The sequence below is a fragment of the Sapajus apella genome, unplaced genomic scaffold (assembly GCF_009761245.1).
Source record: "Sapajus apella isolate SASKATOON/1434 unplaced genomic scaffold, GSC_monkey_1.0 scaffold18, whole genome shotgun sequence".
NCBI lineage: Eukaryota > Metazoa > Chordata > Mammalia > Primates > Cebidae > Sapajus > Sapajus apella.
Window position 1 is genome coordinate 22,067,583 of NW_022436958.1, and position 14,308 is coordinate 22,081,890.

At 38.3% G+C, this 14,308-nt stretch overlaps 1 protein-coding gene across 14 annotated transcripts in view; it reads left to right on the plus strand.

Moving 5' to 3' along the window:
- Nucleotides 1-14,308, plus strand: part of PKP4 (plakophilin 4) — a 227,964-nt gene that overhangs the window by 54,522 nt on the left and 159,134 nt on the right. Inside the window, exon 1 of one of the 14 annotated variants that reach the window (XM_032286456.1) lies at nt 7,868-8,080. The exons of the other annotated variants lie outside the window; for them this stretch is intronic. The gene's annotated coding sequence lies outside the window, so the exon portion shown is untranslated. Of the gene's footprint in view, nt 1-7,867; nt 8,081-14,308 lie in introns of those variants that run through there. 14 annotated transcript variants of the gene reach the window in all.

A 14,308-nucleotide genomic window follows, 5' to 3' on the forward strand; every position in this document is an offset into this window, starting at 1 on the left:
AAATCTAAAACGATGTGGGGGCATTTTAAAGAGCAAATATGAGTGGGTGAAAGGGAGCATTGCATGTTGCTAAGACTTGAACTAGATTGGTTGGACTAGAGAAGTGAGTCATGGAAAAAAGGCAATTTCAGAACACATTAATGAATGTCTTTTTAAGGATGAGGCACTTGCAAAGTGTGTGTGTGTGAAAGGAAGAAATGGTTTGGTGATTCAGGTGGTAGTGAAGTTGTTACTTGCTCGTGGCCTTTGAAATGACAGGAAGAGCAGGGCTGGAGCTCCAGGAGGGCTGGGCTGGGCCGGTGGGGTAGGGTGAGTCTACTTCCCCTGCCCAGGCAGCTGATGGAAGGCATGAGAATGGACGTGTTATAGGGCGGCTATGTTGAAGGGGAACGGCTTTCAGCAAGAATGCCCACTGTACCCATTTCGGGACAAGCAGATGCAGAGGGACTCCTTCCAAATTTACACCTAGCTTTTGTCTGAGATTTCTTTAGTGATCTCTACCACTGCATCTGCTCTACTTTGATCTCACCATTCCTCATTCTTCAAAGTTCAGCTCAATTCCTATTGTGTCAGACCACAGAGTGGTAGGGAAGGCCTCTGTGAGCCTGAGTGTGGTGATGGAGGAACCCAGGAGAGAGCTGGACAGAAGGGAACATGCAGAGCTCTGCCAAAACCCATATCAGGGGCCAGGCACGGTGGCTCGTGCCTGTAATCCCAGCACTTGGGAGGCCGAGGTGGGCAGATCACAAGGTCAAGAGATTGAGACGATCCTGACCAACATGCTGATACCCCGTCTCTACTAAAAATATAAAAATTAGCCAGACGTGGTGGCACACACCTGTAATCCCAGCTACTCAAGGCTGAGATATGAGAATCCCTTGAACCCAGGAGTTGGAGGTTCCAGTGAGCTGCAGTTGCACCACTGCACTTCAGCCTGAGGGAGAGAGTGAGCTGTCTTTAAAAAAAAAAAAAAAAAAAAAAGTTTATGCTCTTTATTTTCTGTACATAGTATCTTATGTTGATCAAAAGTGGGATTTTGGTTAAACAATTTTATTGGAATCCTATAATTTACCAGTACTACAAAACAAATATTCTGTCCTTTGGAAGAAATTAGTAGATGGGAGATTTTGCTTTAACTTTGAAAAATTTAATCTGGTATTTATCTGATGAACTGTATTTGCTCAGTTAACTGTCACCTGACTTAATTTCCTTCTAGAAAACTGACAAATTGTATTTATCAGAGAGAGAAAGGGACAGCCCAACCAACCAATTAGGAATAAATTTTCAAAATGAAATATTTTTTATTTGCAGTTTTATTTTTGTACAAGCTTTCACGTAGAACATGATTGTTTACCCTTTCTCTGACTATGAAATGGCATTTAAATTTTACACATGAAGTAGAAGCACATGCAAACCCAAGCTAGTCATAAAAGATACCTCACTCTGAATCAGCCCCACTGGGTGTTTAAGAAAAAAGAAATGCTGAGTAAACCATATTGTCCTCAAAATGGGTAGTACTAAAGCCAGAAAGAATGATATGGCATGAGCCATAACTCAGTTTTTAAAAATGTTTTGGTACACCTTGTGTAGAGAGTATTTCTGGTTGCTTAGAATGTATTTGAAGATAATTCGATTATATATGCATTTACATGCATCGGTGCTCTTGGGATGATCAGACTAGAAACACACAAACCACTATTATTTTAATGAGGGCAGGCTTTATTTTAAAACATACAAAATTGGAATAATTGCATAAGTCATTTCTGGATATCATATGGAATACTGAACCCATGTATCTTGGTTCTTGGTTTCGAAATTGCCCTTTAGGTGAAACGGAAATATACTGCTGTGAAAACAATCTTTAAACAGATTATTAGACATAGATGATATCTCAGAATTAAGGCATTGTTTTGGAAAAGGTGATGTAAGCCCATGAATATTGGAAGAAGAGTGATTAATCAGCATGCTCATGGCGGTGATGCAGTGCATGAGCATAGCCATTGCACAGCAGTGGTAGAGAGGCATGGAACGCTTGGCATGTGCAGCATTCTCAGCCAGCTCTGTCAGTGAGAGCAGATTCTGACTGACAAGCTGCGGTGTGCCCATGCAATACGGATCACTTACTCTATCAGCTGTCCCACTATACACTTATGAATAAGCATGTAGCTGTTTTCATCATGTTCTAGAGTGACTCATAGGTGTATATTTCCATCATGTTCTAGAGTGACTAATAGACGTAACCAGCCTTTCCATTTGTATAGGTTCGTATTAACTCTTAAATTTTTGGATTAGAATAATCAGCTAGATTATTGTCTGTGGCGAACAACCACCAGTAGTGACAAGACCTCCCCAAAGTCACATCACGGAGCTTTGAAGTCACTGCAGTGCTGAGTCTGTCCTCGGTTTTACAGTTCTCAGAACCTGGAGTAATATATAAACCAGAACACAAATTTATTAATTCATAATTATCAAAACGTCCATATTTGCCAAACTCTAGGATCAGGGTGACTGTTGCCATTGTGAACTTAGAATCTTGTCAAAGGGGAAGACATAGTTGAAGAGAGTTCATCTCAGGACCATCTCTGTCCCTGAGAGCGAAGATCTTTCTTGGAATCTCATTTGTTTTTATTTCTCTGGGAAGGGCAGGAATCTAGGTTTTCCTTTTCTGTGTTTTATACTGACTGTCCCCTTCTCCAATTGTGGCAGCAATCTTGTGATAAGTCATAATCATAATCTGATTTTGTCTACGTGTTAGAGTCTGTTCCTTGATGATAGTTTAGAGATCTTGGGGGGGGGGGGTACATTTACTGATTCTTAGTTTATTTCCACTCGTTTCCAGTGTTCATTTTATTGATTTTTCTAATTTTCTTCTCCTAAAGCAGCCTTGTTTTCTTTCTCTTGAATTTTTGAGGAGCAGCTCCCTGGTGCGTCTGCCTCATAGACAAGGAAGGATGAGGTTTCCTAGGATTAGATTCATAATTGTATCCCCCAGGGATTTGGCACATGAAGGATAGAAGTATAATTGTTTTCTTTTACAGATGTTGGAGATTTGTTCCTTTTGATGTCTTGAAAGTCTTTTCCTCACAGTTGCTTCCTAGCTCCTCACCAGACCTTCCAGACGTTTCCCCAGTATTCCTAAGTTGACATCATCTAACATTTACTCTCTTGTAACTCCAAGTCACATTACCACCTTCACTGGGAGCAGTGACACCTGATTCAGTTTGACTCTTTGCCTCAGCTTTCACCATCATCTTAGGCAAATTTAAAGGCTGTGTAGATAATCCATGTCTTTTCTTGCCCTTATTGTTCCTTCGTCTTCTCAACCCCAGGGTTTTCTTCCTCTTTTTCTCCCCACCCCACTTCCACCCCAATTTTAGACTGTTGGCATTCTCTGAACGCAGCATGCTGTGGTGTTTTATGCCTCCGTGTCTTTGTGGTAAGTCTCATCTTCCCTGTCGACCTGCTGTCCCGTGCGAAGTTGAGCTCTCCTCACTTCTGTGGTGGTATATTTTATGCATGTTTACTCTTGCATTTATCACACTATTTTTACTCCTTTTGTTCCTGCCAGACAGCTCTTTCAGCATCATAATGGCCACAAAACCTAACACCATCTGGTGTATAAATGTGTTTTCAATGAAAACACAGATATGTTGTCATGCCTTCCCTCAGTTTGTTTCATGCTCCCATTGAACAAACACTTTTGAACACCTACTGTGTTTTAGGCACTTTCTGGATCTGCCGAGAATGCGGTGACAATCCAGATGAAAATAGCCCCTGCCATCACTGAACCAAGAGTGTATGGTTTGAGACGAAGTCTCATTGCGGAAAAGTAAATATGTTATAGTCCAGTCCATTGCATTCTCCATCTGTGATCCACAAAATTCTAGAAACTTTGTAGTGATTGTTACTTTTTCTTGTACTTTCTTCAAAAAGCTGTTTGGAGATGTTAAATGTGAAAATATATTTGGCTCCTTGAAAACAAAAGATAGTGTTAAACACACAGAATCTAAATGGAATAAAGGAGACTGAGAGCTAACCATCATTTCTCTAACCTGCTGAAGACCAGGCAGAAAGAATCTTACCACAACTTAGAATCTGTGGTACTTTTTAAAAACTATCTTTTAAAATCAAGGGAGTTTTTTTCTTTTACTCTAAAGAGCTACTTTAAAAAATTACAAATTAAGCCGAGTGCGGTGGCTCATGCCTGTAATCCCAGCACTTTGGGAGGCCAAGGAAGGTGGATCACCTGAGGTCAGGAGTTTATGACGAGCCTGGCCAGTTCAAGACCAACATGGTGAAACCCCATCTCTACTAAAAATCAGCCAGGTGTGCTGGCACATGTCTGTAATCCCAGCTACTTGGGAGACTGAGGCAGGAGAATCACTTAAACCCAGGAGGCAGAGGTTGCAGTGAGCTGAGATCACACCATTGCACTCCAGCCTGGGTGACAGAGTGAGACTCCATATCTCAGAAAAAAAAAAAATTGCAAATTAGTTAATATATCATTGCTTAAATCAGCCTTATTAAGAGACTTTAAATATGTATAAAATCGACGTTTCTGATGTTACAATTCAAAACTGTTGACTTTGCCTTTTTTGCCTTTGCTTTTAGTAGAGCACCTTACAAATTAACGTCTGTCCTAAACTAGACATGTTTTGGGCAAATTGTTGTATATCCCAGATGAGGAATTGATCTGTCCAATCAAAGTACCAGAGTATACAGTATATAAGGGTCATTTCCATGAAACTAGCATGAAAAAAAGCTAAAACTTGTACCTGGCCTGGAGTAGAGTGGGCTTTTTTTCTGGAAAATTATTTACTCATTTACTTTCGGGCTAAGTTGTAAATAAATTTAAGCCAACTATGGTGAGGTGTACCTGTAGTCCCAGCTACTTGAGAGTCCGAGGGCTCAAAAATTATTTGAGCCCAGGAGTTTGAGTCCAGCCTGGGCAACATAGCAAGATCCTGTCTCTTGAAAAAAAAAAAGAAAATTGGTACCCAGCTTTTCAGCGAACATACTATTTCATATTTTTGTCGGCAGGAATATTTATTGAAAAGAGGTTTAATTTTTCTGTACCGTTTCTTAAAAGTATTAATATATTTCTTTAATAGACCAACATCATTGGAAAAGCAGAGAAAAGCCAAATTGTGAAGGATGGAACAGTGTCTCTTTCCATCTACATTTGCTCATGAATGATAATGATTATCATATTGTAGGATTTTCCAAAGTATGTTCCTTAGAATGTTAATAGATGATCCTCAAAAAAAAAAAAAAAATGAGGGTTGGCTGGAATGGTGATGCATACCTTACTTTGAGAGGCTGAGCTGGAAGGATTGCTTAAGGCCAGGAGTTCAAGACCAGCTTGGCTAGCATAGTGAGAACCTGTCTGTACAAAAAAAAATTAAAAATTAGCTGGGCATTGTAGTGTGTGCTTGTAGTCCTACCTACTAGGGAGGCTGAGGGGGCAGGATTGCTTGACCTAGGAGTTCAAGGCTGTAGTGAGCTGCGATTGTGACACTGCACACCAGCCTGAATGACAGAGTGAGAACCCATCTCTAAAACAAAACAAAACACGTGAGGGTGTCCGGTTAATAAATGTTGTTATGTGGGGTTAGGTGAGATTAAACAGGTTCATTTGTTTCATGGTTTCTTGGAGTCTTTTTGGTGCTCCCGCCAGTGCTTCTCAAAGCTGAATATGTATACAAAACACTGGGGATCTGATCCAGATGAAAAGTGTGATTTCTTTGGACTGGGCGGGCCTGAAATTCTGCATTTCTTACAAGTTGCAAACCACAGCCAGCACAAGTGGCACACAGATTACAGTTTAACAAGATTTCTTAGGGATTTTTCAAGAGGAGGCATGCTCTGCTGTATTTACCAGACTTGGTAACCTTAGGAGCCTCATTTTGAGATGCTGGAAGTTGTCCAGGGAACACACTTTGAGAATTTTAAAATTGAATCTTAAAAAATTACAAATGAATTAACATATAATTTAAATAGAAGTCTCATGCAGACCTTCTAGGTTATGATTGGCCAAACAGCCTCATGTAAATCCCAAGACACTGAAAAATCATTTAGCTAGTTCATGTAGAAAGAAAAATCAGTATGGGCTAAAAAGACAACCATTAGGAAACATAGCAAGTGCACTGGATTATATACTTTTATTTTTATTTATTTATTTATTTATTTATTTGCTTTTTTGTTTATTGAGACGGAGTCTCTCTCTGTTGCCCAGACTGGAGTGAAGTGGTGTGGTCTTTGCTCACTGCAACCTCCACCTCCCTGGTTCAAGTGCTCCCTCTGCCTCAGCCTCCTGAGTAGCTGGGATTACAGGTGCCTGCCACCACACCCGGCTAATTTTTTGTATTTTTAGTAGAGATGGGGTTTCACCATGTTGGCTAGGCTGGTCTCAAACTCCTAACCTCGTGATCCGCCCACCTTGACCTCCCAAAGTGCTGGGATTACAGGCGTGAGCCATTGTGCCTGGCCTACTTGTCTTATTTTTTAGTAGACCTTACAAATATTGTTAAGTGTTCAAGTCTTTAAACAATTTTACTTTTTTATTACCTCTAGTAATTCACATATAAATTGCCATATTTCTGAATCCCCATATGTGTTGTGCTGGTGATTTCATTAGTCTTTAATCTTTGTTAACACCAGCATTTGATATGAAAAACTAATGATGAAAACAAATCTTTTATTTAAACAGATTGAGATTTGATATGGTTTGCCATACCCTAATTACAAATGACATGAAACAGCACTCTAGGGAGGTTTTTAGAAATCTATTGAACCTAAAGCAAATTTTAAAATAAAAACGCTGAATAAAATTAATTACTACATTATAGATGGGTTTTTTTCCACCTGGGTCCTTCTGCCCCCACCTAGAATAGTGTCTTCATTTATGCACTCCTGTTGAAACTCTTTTGAGCCCCTGCCATCTGTGTTTCAGCTCCTAGTTCCTCATTTATCTCAAGCTGCATTTTATTGTAGTTTGTTAATTTGTCTTGTGCCTTTTAGATTGTAAGTTGGATGGGAGTTCAGGGTCTTATTTATCTTTGTACTTTCACACCTGGTTTATAGTGTGGTTGGTACATAAGTAGATCAATAATACATTAAAGAAATAATAGTTATAAGATAATTCAGAGTCCGGATGGTAGCACATGCCTGTAATCCCAAGCACTTTGTGAGGCCCCCGCAGGTGGATAGGTTGAGCCCAGGGGTCTGAGACCAACCTGGGCAACATGGCGAAACCCTGACTCTACAAAAAAAATATGAAAATTAGCTCAGTGGTGTCGTGGCCCTGTAGTCCTAGCTTCTCAGGAAGCTGAGCTGAGAGGATTGCTTGAGCCTGAGAGGTCAAGGCTGCAGTGAGCTAAGATCCTACCACTGCACTCTAGCTGGGGTGACAGAGCGAGACCCTGTCTGAAAAAAACAAAAGAAAATAAGATAATTCAGTACATCAAATATTATACTGAAAAAATAAGTTTACATTTTTTTTCTGTATTCCCATCATCTGTTTTGTTGGTTATTTGAGGTAGTACTGACTTAATCAGCATGTAACAAGCTATCCTAAATCTCAGTGGCTCAAACAACAAGTTTCTAAGTTGGCAAGGAGGTTCTTCTGGTCTGATCTAGGCTCACTTAGGTGCCTGCAGTCAGTTGGTGCATAGGTCAGGGCAAGACTAAGATGGCCTGCCTTACATACATATTCTGAGGCCTTGGCTGCAATGGCTGTGATTGCTGGGCTTCTGTGTCCATGGCTTCTTTTAATCCCAAGTTCCTTCACAGCTTAGTGATCTCAGGGTTTCAAAAGAAGCTGTTAGTCCTGTTAAGATTTAGCTTCAGACGTTGCACAAGATCACATCTGCTGCATTCCGTGATCAAAGCAAGTCACATGGCCAGCCCCAGATTCCAGGGGTGGGGCAGTAAATGCTCCCTCCTGAGAGGAGCAGCAAAATTGCAGTCACCTGGAGTTACTGCCTACGTACTTCTTCCCCCTGAGATAAATAAGAACACTATAGTCTCATTTCACTTTCATCAGCTCCTCACTCCTCTCATGTTGATAACTACTTGGAAGGTATGTAGGTTTAATCTTCAATTTTTTGCTAAAAAAAAAAATTGACATCATTTACACTGTTTCTTGTGTCCTAAACCTTCCTCTGTCATATTTGTTATTTTGTTGCAGAATTTCCTTTTATTCAGCATTATGGGTTGGGTGATTTTGGTTACAGAACTTCCTTTTGTTTAATTGCCTGAGTCCTGGTATGTCCTAAAATACCTTTATTTTGCCTTCATATTTGAATCATAATTTTTGGTCAGTGCTTGGAAGCTATTGCTAAATCTATAATTGAGAAGATGTCTGATGCTAATTTGATTTTATTTCTTTTTTCCTTTATAGTAACATATGTAATTTTTCTTTATCCTTGGAACCTAGAAATTTCAGTGGCTTGTTTCATTCATTTTATTCACTTATTGTCTTATTTTAAGTGGCTTGTTTTCAGCTCTGGGAATTTTCATTTCTTTCTTCTTGTAGTATTTCTTCTTTTTTCACTTTTCCAAGAACTTGGAGTAAACAGATGTCATTCCTGCATCTAAGCTCTAGTCCCCAAATTGTTCTTTTATCATTTTAAAAATCTCACTCTTTTTTTGTTTCTGAGATAATTATTTAGGTCACTCTTATGAAATACTCTGTTTCTAAAAATTCATTTTGCTATTCATCTCACGATTAAGATTTCTTTTTTACCCTGAAACTTTTTGTTTAAGGTTTCTGTCTGTTTCTCTTTCCTACATACAGTCTTCAGTTCTAGCACTAAAGATATTAATTCTTCCCGTTACAGCTTACTTTCTTCTGTTTGGGGAATTTGGCCCCTTCTAGGTATCAGTGTCTGAGGCCTGCTCTGTTTAATTCTCTTCTTTGCCACTGACAAAATGCCTGTGCGCCTGCAGGGTAGGGGCTGACCACCTAGCTACACACTCTCTCCCCTTGATTATTCGGACGTTGGCCCCAGGCCTGAGAGTCAGCCTTTGCCTCTTTGTGTTCCAGTTTCCTCTGGTTGCCTTGCCAAAGGTTTATTGCAGATCTTTCTGACATTTTGGCACACTGATGACATGTTTTAAATTTCTAGACTGGCTAATTTTCTTATCTTAAAAATGAGAGAATGCCTTTTCTATTATTTTGTGGAGTTGTAGGTTGACGAAAGGTCAAAATTTGTGCTCATCTTGCCTCTTGGTTTAGTCTCCCCACCTTCAGAGTTTTAATTACATTCTTGCTCTATTGATTACCTCCATCCTGTCTTTGTATACCCTGTGACAATCCAGGTACAACTCTGGATTTGTCATGATTTCCATTTCTTCTCCTCCTAGCATCTGTGGTGCTATAAAGCATCCTGAATCCTCACAAAGAAAAAAAAAATGGACCTGTACCACTTTTCATAAAGATTTTCTTTTTTTCCTTCTTCTGTATAAGAAATAAGATATTTTGGGGAATGGTCGAAAATGCTCAAGTTTATCAAGAAGAATTTCCGGTTTTCATTAACCGTTTCACAGTGTTTTCCTTGCGTTATAGGGGCCAAGTCAATGCTGCATAAGACCAGAGGAGCACCATTCACATAAGACACAGTGTGAGCAGCCACGCAGGGTGCAAATGGTGTTGAATGGTGTTGGTTGACTCTGGTGTTATACGTTGATCATGTGTTTTATTTTCAGAAATTGTTATTGAATGGTATATAGGGCTGAAGGCACGATATTTTGCAACCTGAGCCTCATTATTGAAGTAGATTTTTTCTAGGCATTTATACCTCATAAAATTATATTTAGTCTAGTTTTAAAACCAGAAGTAGTTTAATCCTCTTAAAAGTGGATAATCTTAAGTATTTAAGTTACTACTTTTCTGCTTATCATCACTGAAATATTCTAAATTATTTTATTTCTAAACTGAATCTAATACCATGTCATGTTTATTCCACTATATTATTCTTTTTCTATTTTATGAAAAAACTATAAAAGTACATAAAATATACATACAATTAAAAATATTAAAAGCAAGCACACCCATGTAACTGCCACCTATGTCAGGCCAGCACTTTAGAAGTTCTTTGTGCACCCCTCTGAGATCACAGCCCCCTCTCTCCACAGAGATAGCCACTCCTCTGACTTTGGTGGCGGTCATTTCCTTGCTACCTGGTGCATGCATTCTTAATAAGCATAGTTTTATTTTACCTATTTTTTAAGTTTACATAAATGGAATCCCACTGTTTGTGTTCTTTTACACCTTGTTTCTTTTATTCATTATTATGGTTGAGAGTCATCCTTGTTTTATAGAGGTTTGGTTTATTCATTTATTTCTATAGGTAAAATGCATTGCACGAATATATTACATTGTATTTATCCATTCTACTGTGAATGGTCACTTGATTTGTTAGCAACTTATGGCTTTCACGAAGAGTGCTGCCATGAACATATTTCCGTAACTCTCCAGGTGCCCATGTACGAGAGTGTCTCTGCTTAGTCAGGAATGGAATTATAGGACTACAGAATTTATATGTCATCAGCTCTGCTAGGTAATGCCAAAATAGACTCCAAGAAGTGGTTCCCATTTACAGTCTCATCAGCAGCATGGGATGGTTACCACTGTTCCACATCCTCACCAAAATCTGATATTGTTTTGCCATTCTGGTGTTTGTGTATTGACTACTCGTTGAAATATTAATGTTCCTAATTAATTTTCCTAATTATTAATAAGATTGAGAACTTCTTTATTGGCCATCTAGATTTTCTCCTCTTTGTACAAACCTTTTGCTTCATTTTTTTTTACCAGGTTATCTTGCAGTGATATTTTGAGTGTAAAAATAAATTCATAAATCAAAAACACTTTACTATGCATAGATTATTGCTAGAACTACTATGCTGTTTGGCATAGAGCTCCCTTCTAAACAAATTCTTGCCAAGAAATTTGAATTTTTTATGAACTGCCTGATTAGAAGGTTAGTATGCAACTACCTCTAATCCTCCTAAAGAGTTGCAGCTTTTGGTTATGTTTCTATTTCCAGGATATTTTAAAAATATAACTGCAAAAAGTTTATCTGATACCCCTTTTAGAATTCTAGACTCGATTCCATATGCTCCTGAAGATGTTTAACTTTTCAGGCAAATTCTTATTTTCCTATACTTCATTATTCTGCAGTATCTGTTCTAGTTTCATTACAAGTAAAGCAAAGAGAAACTTATCTTTGCTATATGATGATACTCTTAGTAATTTTTTCTACTTATTACTGTTAAAATATTTTGTTAATCTAATGCTTATTTGATATACTTGTCTGACATTATTAGTACACTTAAGCTTTGAATCAAATTTAAATATTCACATTTTTAACCTTTATTTTTTAATTTATTCTTAGGCATCATTATTTTGTCATATCAGTTTTGAAATTGTGGTTCTCAACATTTTTCTGAGTGTTTATAATGACAACTATATGTTATTCTCCAGACAACTAACTCAAAAAAAGAAAGGGAAAAATAACTGGAGTCCAACTTACTTTACTAAAAAGATGAAATAAAGTGTACTTGGTATGCTTTCACCAAAAATGTAAGGAGAGTAGAAGGGAATTAAGTAGAGAAAAATCCAGCATTTAATTGATTTTCCATCTCTGGAAAATTTAACACAGATGATTTTGTGGACTATTATCAGCTGTGGTAAAAGAGATTATATATATTGAATAATAGGTTGTACCTATATTACATCTATAATATGCCAAGAAAGCCTTCAGTAATCATACTAAAATTTATACGGTCTGCAGCCTTGAGCAGAAAAGTTGCCTGTTACTCACTGATAGTTGAATATAAGATTAAGATACATACATCCACACACATATAATTATACTAACAGTTTCACCTATGAGCCTCTTTGTGTTCAGTAAGGATTATGATGAAAAATACACAACTGTTCATAGTCAACCCCCCTCTTAAAAAGTGTTTTAGGAGCCTCCAAAGAATTCAGTCTAATGGTATGATTTTAAAAGGGAGACCTGGGCAAAGAAAACATTTTTAAGTAAAGCCTGGGATAAAATGAGAACACTGATATGCATACCCATACATGTAAGAGTTGGTTATAAATTCATCTCTGAGCTTTGTATAGCCAAAGAGAAAACCAGCTAATGCTACAGTTTCCAGTATCACCCACCATTCCCTAAGGGAAAGCCCAGGTCCTGGCCTGATACAGAGACAGTATGATACAGTAGACAACATTTTGAAAACTCCTGAGGAACATTCACATCTGTTCAGAATGTAGAACTTGTTTAATCTTAGTGTTGGTCTCAAGGTTTGGAGTTTCCTGTTTCTGCCACACACACAGTGCAGCATCTCTTCTACACTGTTCCTCCTGCAATCATCATCCAGACTCTGGTTAAAGATCTCTCATCATGGCAATGTGCCACCTTCAGAGGCAATCAGTTCTTGAAATTTTAAGCATTTGACTGTTAGCTCCAAAAGGAAAGGCCTTCATTATTGCTCCAGTCTTTTACTTTGATTCCAAATATAAAGATAGTAATAATATAGGTTAATACACGATTGTTACAAAACCATTAGTTTTTAGTCTGGCTCTTGGGATTATAACCTAAAAAGCCTTCTTCAGAGGCTTATAGGCACCTGCTTGTCAACATTGGATTTCTCTTCTTCAGGTCAAACTTTCTCTTCTTGTTCCATTAACTGCCCCTCTCATGTCTCCCAGTGAGCTTTGAGCTCATGAAGAACAGGAGCTGTGTCATTCACATCCTCCGTCCCCTTGCCTGGAAATAATGACTGGATCCCTTTAGCACCCAACTCATCATCTCTTGAATGGATACACTGTGTCCATTCCTGTTAATGTGCCATCCTTAACTGGAAGTAGTTATGTCCCAAGGAGCCTGAAGGAGAGTTGTAAGCTCACTTAACCCTTTTTATCATTCCTAACGACTTATATCAACACAGCATAAGATCACCTTAAATTTGGGCAGCCTTGTTTCACTTATGGTTCACTCACTTTGCTCTTGAACCTGAAATGCCTACATTTCTTTGCCAATGTGCTGCTGAGCTAACCTAAATACAGGACCTTGTATTTATTCCTGTTATTTTTAATCTCATTAGAGGCAGCTCATTACTGCAGTGTAGCAGTATTTTTTTAATATATTTTAATTTTATATTCATCTGGTAAATTCAATATTCTTCTTAGTCATTGAAGAACTTGTGTATGACTTGTATTGATATCATGGCTAGAACATTTAGTAGGATTGGGTCAAGGCCAGAATTCTAGCATTACATTAGAAACTTCTATAGATTGATGTATTTCATTCATCTGTTTATAGATTGTTGAAGTCAGTGGTTGCCCTTATTCCAGCCCCATTTCTATGTTAATAACAATGTCATGGGGGACCTCTAATATCATACACGCCTACTAGAGTTTAGGTAACACTGCTTTTCCATAGTTACACTGCTGCAGACAGCAACTACACCAGCTTAACATGACTTTTCTTTGGCGCCTCATTTTAGTTCTCACAAATCACCTCTTGGATAAAATCCTTTAAAGAATCTCACCCAAGATCTATGTCTAGCTCTGTAGTTTGTAATGTGAAGAGTCTACCTTCTCTTTTTCCAAAAACAGCCATGGCATTTTCCGCCTTCCAATTTTCTGGCATATCTTCATTCTCTGTAGAACCCTCAAAAATGGTTCAGCAACCTAACTGTAAGATTTCTCAGGTCTCCTCAATGTGATCGCTCAAATCAGGCGAATTCAGTTCACTGAGGGAAGCTTGAGGCCTAATTTCTCACAGTCTCTTTAGGATATAAGTACTCTTTTTTTTTTTTTTTTTTTTTTTTTTTTGCCAGTGGAATGGAGCAATAATATTACTATGTGACTCCAATCTTAGCTTGATATTTTCCAATTTATTAAATGATCTTGCAGTTATGAAAACTACAAGAAAATGAATAGAAAACCTTCATAGGTTTATAACTTGTCAGCCCGGTGGTATCCCTTGCCTGCTCCATGTTGGTTGTGGCATTTTGACACTGCTCCAGAGATGAGGGGTAGAGAAGTGTCACCCTCAGTAATGACAGGTACCATTGGCTTTGCTCCTCATCCAGTGACTGTTCATCGTTGCCTGTGTTGTGTCCTAACCTTTGAGGAATCAGAATAGATATCATCCATGTCTATGAAAATTTCCTCTCCTCCCAAGTTTGTCAGCATTGTATTAGTTTCTTTTACACAGTTACTAGCTCTCTGACCCTCTTTGCCTTGATCCTGTGTTGCTGTGTCAGCTAGCCGATGAGCCTCCTG